Here is an 8418-nt window from a genome sequence, read left to right as displayed (position 1 = left end):
ATACCACATTTAGTAAATTCATTTTAAAAGTCTGTTCTAGGGATATTCCTTGCTAAGTCATTTTCCCCTAAAAAAAAAAAAAAACAATAACAACAAACAAAAAACAACAGAACAATGCTGGGGAGATGGGATCCATATATATGTATACTTCCATCACACAGAATTTTTTTCTTCATGTTCACTTTGGACCAAATCAACAATCTGCTTAACCTAACTACCTCAAAGATTTTAAGGTAAAAATAATGAACTAACCTTCCTCCACCTGTATTACAGAGCTATTTACTCATGTACTTCTTTTACTCATTTACTTCTTTTTGTTAGTCTTATTCGTTTTTATGATTCCTTCCATTTACTTCCTCATTTTGTGATGGATGATGCCAGTACATAATTAACATTTACTTTCCTGATAAAGTCTGAATTATGAAAATCATGTCTGTCATGATGAACATGTTCACAAGCCTAATTTATAAGATTATAATTTATAAGCACTTCAGCATCCTTCCTGCATGAGAACTTAGGTTTTTCTTTGTTTCCTTGTGTACACACGTTTCTTTAGGGGTTATTTAAGGGTTAGTTCACAAATGATAATATCCTGGTACTTAAGCCTTTTTATTTTATTTTCCATTTTGGTTAGTAACAGCTCACTATTCTGAGCTGAGAGCACAGAAAGAAACAAATTAAAGGATGATATCACCGATCAAGAAAAATAATCACTTTAAACATTTTGTGAAAACAAAGCAACAATGATAACAGGAAATAATAAAGAAAATAAAGGAAACAGATGTGATACACTGGTGAGAACATGAAAACAACCAACCATATTTATTTTTGAAAGAGAAGCAAGCATAAGTTTGTCTGCATTGTATTTAAGTTCCTGTTGCACATGAGATTTTGCTATTCATATGCCAGCCAAACGTTTCAACTGTCTGAAGAAAACATCTTTGTCAAGGAGCAAAGTGGCTGACTATTTTCAACCTCTAATGATGTTTTGTCACACACGGATTTGGCACAAACTCTAGCTTATCTGTATCTGTATGACAGAAGTATTCAATCTGAACTGTAACTTCTAAGAAGAAGACTCAAATAATTCTCCAGAACAACTGTTTAATATCTGCGCTACAGTACCACTTCTCAGCAGAACCTCTCCATGTGAAATAAAGTGCTGCTTTTACAACTGCTTTCATAAGACCTCCTTTTAGTTATTTCACTACTGCTGCCATCATCTCTCCCCGCACCCTTGCTTAGGTCTGCTGTCTCTTGGATTCCCTCTGACTTCCTCCAGAGATTAGGGGATGAAAAATGCTTCTTCCTGCTAGCTCAAGCATGTTGTTTACTCTCAATTTAACATTCTATAACCTATAATTGCTAGCAAGACTTACCTCATTCACCTACTCCTAGTGTCAATGGGAGAGGCCACTCATTCACCTACTCCCAATGGACAAATGAGAGGCCCTCTTCAAGGGTAATCTTACCTTACTGCACCTTGTCTGCTCATAAACAAACAAACCCAGAAAGCAATGCAATTCAATTTTCTTGGTTTTTTTCATTGGTGTTTGGTGGACGAACCATAATTTTTATAGCTGAGCTGGCCAAATAGAGTATATTTGACTAGTGTTTATTGTGGTCTTTCCTTCATAATTTTTGTCATTTGTTTACACAGCTTGGTCAGATTATGCAGGCAGCACTATTTCTGACCCTTTACTTCCTTCTAATCCTAAAACCCAAATTGCTTCACGAGTGTTCTAACAGATGGAGAGCTAGGAAAGAAGCACTTTAGGAAGTACAATAGGAACCTGAGTAACTTAAACAGATATTATTTTCTATCCTAATCCTATTATGTTTGTAAAAATAACTCCATAGCTTTAAAGATAATAAGGTATATCAGGGTATTAAAGTTCTTTCAGAAAAGGAAGCCAAAATACCAATTGGTTACTTAGAATACCTTATATTGATCTTGGTCTTATTTATACAAATTAGAGAATGTTTCAGATCAAAGGATGAATGGTCAGCTATTTTTGTCTTCCTTCAGCAGCCATTGTGTGCAAGAGAACCTTTTCCTTCTCGCCTTTCTCTTATTTATAAAACTCTATTATTAGCACATACCCATTCACTAACATTCCTCTCTTCTATTGCTAACTTTCCCATCTTCCCCACATTATGTAAATGCTTAGAATTTGTAATAAAGCAGTCAGACAATATTTGGCAGTGTTTGGTGCCTTAATATCACTCAAACCATCTCCTTCAACAATTGGAGTGAAACACAGGCAAAACCAGACAATATTCACTGAAAAGTTTGACAAAAAATCAAAGGATTAAATTAACATTATGACAATTTTTAAAACTTCATACATGCTAGTATACATTACTTAGAGGATAAATAAATAATAAAAAATAATAATGCTGGACATCTTGGTTAATACTATCTAATTGGAAAGAGAAAATAGAAACTAAGACTGCACGACTTATGAAGTCATCTGAGTTTTCAGCACATTATGATAAGAGTAACCAAGTTATTACATCTTCCTTCTATTTCAAAAAGGCTTTTGATAAAGTTCCTTACCTCAGGCTTTTAAGAAAAAAAAGAAGCTACTGCATGAACAGATAATCATGTAAATATATGAATTAAAAATGAATTAAAAATGTAGGAGAAAGGAGTTATTTCTCATAATAGGTCAATATTCCTCACAACATGTCATAATAGGTGGGAAGTCACCAATGGAATTTCTTCAAAGTTTGTGCTAGAAGCAGTTCTAGAACTGGGATTTGAAATATTCACAAATAATTTGAATAAGAGGCATGCTGTGAGGTGAGCTGGTTTGCTGATGAACTTTACTTAAGACAGTAAAGACAACTGCAATGATTTGTTGAAGGATTTTAGGGGAAGTCAATGATAGAAGAAAAATAATAGAGGAGAAAAACAACAACAAAAGAAACTAGCCTGATGCTGGACACAGGACTGGCGATCACTCTTTTTTGATCTCTCTCTCAAAGTTGTTAAATATGGGAGGACTTAATGAAATTTCCCTTAAAACTACACAACTTACACACGTAATTGTGGGAGGGCCAATGTATGCAGAACAACAGTTTTATAGACATCTCTATTAAAGTTGATGTTTTTTTTTCCTTTTATGCACAGATTTACTTTGAGTGCTATTTCGCTTTAATCTAACCAGAGGTATTTGCAGATTTGGTTATCCCTCCCTCCCTTCATGGGTGAGACACAACAGGCTGAAGTACAAGTCTACAGGTGAAAAGCATTTACTGGAATCCAGAACAAGTGAAGAAAAGAAAGCAAGTCTTTGAAGTTACTGAATCAATATTGATTGAGTTCCACGCTTTTCTGAGATAATTTTCAATGGATTTTCCTGATGAGTAAGAATATTTTCTAGTCTTTGTATCAGGCACACCGCTGCCTGGTAAATACATTCTGACAACATCCAATTTGTATAGGCTTATTTCAAACACATACTACCTCCCTTAGTCTTCTAGTTTGTCATGATCATTCAAAAAATAACACATGAAATATTTTTAATAAAGGTTTCATCCCACCTTTAATTGATTTATTTAGATTTTATTTGTTTAGACTGGAGAAATAGATTTTCAATGGATTTTTTTTTCTTTTTTTTTCTTTGTTTAAATAGTTCAGTTTCCACAAAAATATCAGGCTTTGGAAAATTTCATATGTCTGCACTTGTGGACGGGAAACTTACTAAAAGAAATAATGAAGTCTATTACAGAATACTTACAGTAGGGCTAGAAGATAAGGAGAGGCAGAAAATAAGCCTCACTGTGCGGAGTAAACAGATTGATGCCACCAGTATAGAAAAGATGTAATCTTAGAAAATAGAAGACGTGTTTTTTGCTGATTATTTACAGCCTATAAAAGTTCATGGCTCCAGGTTACCATGTTTCATGGTAAGAGTGTTATCTATACATGCCCATGCCTTTCTACTTTCGCACTAGATGATTAAAAAAGAAAATAAAGCTTTTCTTTCCCGCCTTCTTTCCTTCTTTCTTTCTTGTTTTTAATATATCTATGACTAGATATTGCATTAAAAATTAGCAATGCTTCTGAGATAAGAAATTAGTGGAATAACTCTGAGATTACTAGCAATCTATTTTTGGGTATATGCAATTCCAGAATGGCCATGAGGATGAGGAAACGCCAGTGAATGAGCATGTCTTTATAAATAATAGCAACTATAGAAATAAGGCATGATAATGCCCAGCGTACTAGACTTAAGAACCCTAAGTGCATTTAGAAGTAGGCTCATTTAGAACTAAAAGGACAGTAGGAATTGTGAATGCTCTTCTCATCCATCTTATCCATACAGCAATGCCACATTTCTAGTCATATCATACAGTGCTGCTGTGACAGTTCAGAGCTGGACTCTCTCTGACCTGATGAACCACTTTCAGATGTAATTTCTGTGGCAATATAATCACTTCTTAAAGCCACCAGGTGGTGCGTAAGTTTCAACATAATGCGCAGACAGTAATTTCTCCTGCTTGGTGTCATTATTCTAATGTCAGAGCTCTTCAAACAAAAGCAGGCATGCATTTGACATTTAGTGCACTGCAGTTAATTAGTTCTGATGATTTTTAACATGACAAGAAAGAAAGAAAAAACACTAAGAATATATTTAGACTTCATACAATTTCAGTGAAATACATGATGAATAATCCCCTTTTGTTTCTGTATTTGGTATTTTATTGATTATACTTTCAACCTTGGCTGGAAACTGTTTCAAAGCATGAATGTCTTTGCAACACTGTATTATAGCAATATCACATGCTGTAAAGCTAGACTGCAAGAACTTCTCCTAGAATTATGGCAAGAAACTGCAATGCTTTAAAACACAGAACAACCACCTTTTATATTTTGCCTTAATATATTGATGAATTGTGAATGCTAAACGTTACTCTCACATGTTAATAAGACACTCAATTGCTTTGCTCAATTTGTTTTTACTTAGAAATGTTGTAAACTAATCTTCCAGTTTGTATCTAGTGATTATGAAAATGTTTCTGGTAAATGGTTTCTAGGTGGATTTTTTTTCCCCACAAACTTCTCTGATTAGTAGTATCTGTACTTCTTAATGTAAAAACATTTCTCAATTACTTTTCAATACTTTTCAGTATTAACACATGAATGGGGCAGCACTTGATAAGCTAAGCTTCCAAAATGTAAGCTTACCTATACAAAAATAAAGCATGCATATGATATAAAGTATACTACTGTGCTAAGAATCTTCAAGTGAAAAAAGAATGTGACATATGTATCTATGAAGATTCTTTTTTTTTTAAATGAAAATGTTGAATTACTCTTTCCTCCGAACAAGTGTAATAGTAAGTTGTGCACTCGCAAATCTACAGTTTAAGTTCCTTCATTTACTATGCTAGCCATCAGCACTATTATTATTATTTCCATATCGCTTAAGTGACCAAGTTATGGATCAGCATGACTGCATGGAATTAGATGCTGAATAAGCATAGAACATTGCTATACCATTATTTAACTTCTCCTTCTGAGGCACTGAGTACGCTCTTTATTCTGGCTGCAGGCAGAGCTGAGCTATGACTGCACTGTATTTTCAGTATAACTATTTCTAAGACGTAAGGTTTTATTCAAGAGCAATAGAGGGTAGGAGTGGGATTTGGATGTCAAATGATAGGCCCAAACATGAATTAGAAAAACAAACAAAGAAAAAAAGTCTTATTGGTAATATGCACATTTATAGACTAAATAGATCTACCAAAAATAGACTAGATTTCTCTGATCTATATGTAATATTTGGATCTATATTCCACATCACCGATAAAGCTACACTGCATACACAACCTTCCAACAACATATTCAGCAACAGGACTGACAGAAGATGAATATTTAATTTGAAGGTGTCTCAACTACAACAAAACCCTACAGATCTGGGACCATGTCTTGCACCTGCACCTATACCACACAGCAGTGTAATTATACCCTACATACGAATACTTAACCTTACACATCCTGTATTCACACACATATAACACACAAGGATAAAATAGGCTAAGTTAAACGCTTTGCTGAACCTTTGTTCTACAAATCTCTTAAGCGCTTTATTCTGGCTACATCTGCAACAAGAGTAAGGTGGTTTTAAGAAGTGAAGCCAGGAGGGCCTGTGGCATTTTCCTGGCTGTGCTGCTATCTGGGAAAGTCACTTCATGAATAAGCAAGTCACCTGAAATGGTCATGCTACGCTACAATAATCTTTCAGACAATGTACACACTTAGCACCAAAACATTTAGAATCCTGTAGAGACATCAAATTTCCCCTTGTCTAACAAACCCAACAGCACCTGAAATCCACCCATACTCCCTCAGTACCCCTCCCTTAGTAATAAAAAGTATTAGTTTTTTTAAATAAAAACTGAAAACATACAGAATATCATGTATGGTGCTCTTATGGTCATCAAGTTAATTCTTGTCTTAGTACAGTGAAGAACTTTAAATACATATTTATATACTAATTTTAAATAGGAATCTAGGCATGGCTTTGCTAGAAATAGATAAATATATTTTTAAATATGTCTTCCTTTCCACCTTTATTTTCCATTGGGGTATTTGTGGGTTAGACACAGATTCAATTGCCAACCATGGCCTTTAGTAGGAATAGGTAAATCACTCAAAACACAGAGCACAGAATAAAACTTTAAGATTATAGGGGACGTTGTTCCATTGCTGCCTAGCTGCTGGCCCTTGGTCAGATCACTTAACTTTTAGCTTTCTTCTCATGCCTGGTACCTGTCTATATAGGATCCATTCAGAAAAACTGTTTGAGAGATGGAGCGTGTGTTTATTTTAGAAGTAGCTGACAAAAGATGATAATACCTTACCTGTGCAAAAGATGCTTTATGGAACTGAGAGCTCATGCCACAGACTTGCTTGGCCACAAATTTTCTTTGTATACATAACATGATTATGTGAGATAGAAATGGCAATTCTTTAGCTTTGTTTTCCTTCTCATGAAATATAATTTTTTTTTCTTCTAATTAGTATAATTAAGTGGTTGCATAAGAGTATCACTTGAAAAAGTCATTTGATGACTTTGTTCAACAATTTTTTGTATTGTTCTTTTTTACATTTTTGGAAGAATTTCTGAATCATTAATTGCAAAGACATATATGTATTTCCAAAACTGAAGCCTCGCTATAGCAATTTCTACAATATATATTAAAACATACAAAAAGTTTAATAATGTATATCTATGAAATAAGTATATCTATGCAATGTCTATTATGATTACTTCTGTTTTCTATCTTAGGTTTTTAATTTAATCTCATGCCTTTTTAATCCAGATTTACAGTTTTCAGATCTGAATTTTGGCAGTAGGATACTGAGAAATGTAGGTTTCTGATTTTGTCTATGCATACAGAAACCACAGTATCCAAATTACAGTTTTGTCTATGCATACAGAAACCATAGTATCCAAATTACAGTTTTTACAAAGAAACACATCCATAGGTTTTGGTGTATGTTAGGACAGACATTTCTCATGGACCTTATCAATCGCCTTTCAAAATTAAAGAAAACTGGTGTATTATTTCATGATTCCACATGTTAGCATTGACAATCCCTGAATACTGCTTAAGAACCCCATGGAGGGGGAAAAAAAAAAAAAAAAAAGCAGGGATATAAGTATGCTCAAAATTCCCTTCCATTTCTAGATAAATCCGCTTTTAACAAATAGCAAATTCAAAAACAAAGATAATCAAATTAAAAGACTTTTTAATAAATAATTCCTCTAAACTTTATAAGCACACACACATACATATATATTCCCCCTCTCAAAAAAAATAGAACTGAATCAGGTAATTCAGTTCATTTGTGAAGGTATTATGTACATGAGTTCATTTTTATGTTCAAAATACAATTTGTGAACTGAAAATCCAAGTTTATTTTCAGTGTTTCCTCTTTCTCCCTACCAGAGAAAGGCAATTCCATTACTGAGTATCTGATGCATCCAAGTAACAGTCAGCAGCACTTTACAATATCTAGGCCTGTACAAAATGAGATCATTAACTTCAATGCTGTAATTACTACCTGTATTATTAACTGCACTCTTAGCAATAGATTTAAATTCCTATCTATTCCAGCTACTGCATCTTAGAATGTAGAAGATCCCCAAAGGAAAATGGTTTTGTCACTAAAGCTGAAATGTTTCCTATAATTTAGTTTCTTTTTCTGCCTTATCTTCTCAATAGTATTAAAACAAATTTTAGCAATGAGTCTTAAGCTACATCGCAAAGGCACAAGGAAACTCTGTACAAGACATCTTTCTCAGGCTTCTCCAGTCAGATTTTTACCATATAACTTTACGATAATGCAAATCCCTTCATATTATTCATTAGAAGTTATTCAGTAAAATTTCAGAGGGC

This window comes from Lagopus leucura, unplaced genomic scaffold, assembly GCF_019238085.1.
Source record: "Lagopus leucura isolate 7727_CA_CO unplaced genomic scaffold, USGS_WTPT01 Super-Scaffold_100002, whole genome shotgun sequence".
Lineage (NCBI taxonomy): Eukaryota > Metazoa > Chordata > Aves > Galliformes > Phasianidae > Lagopus > Lagopus leucura.
This window is presented reverse-complemented; position numbering follows the sequence as displayed.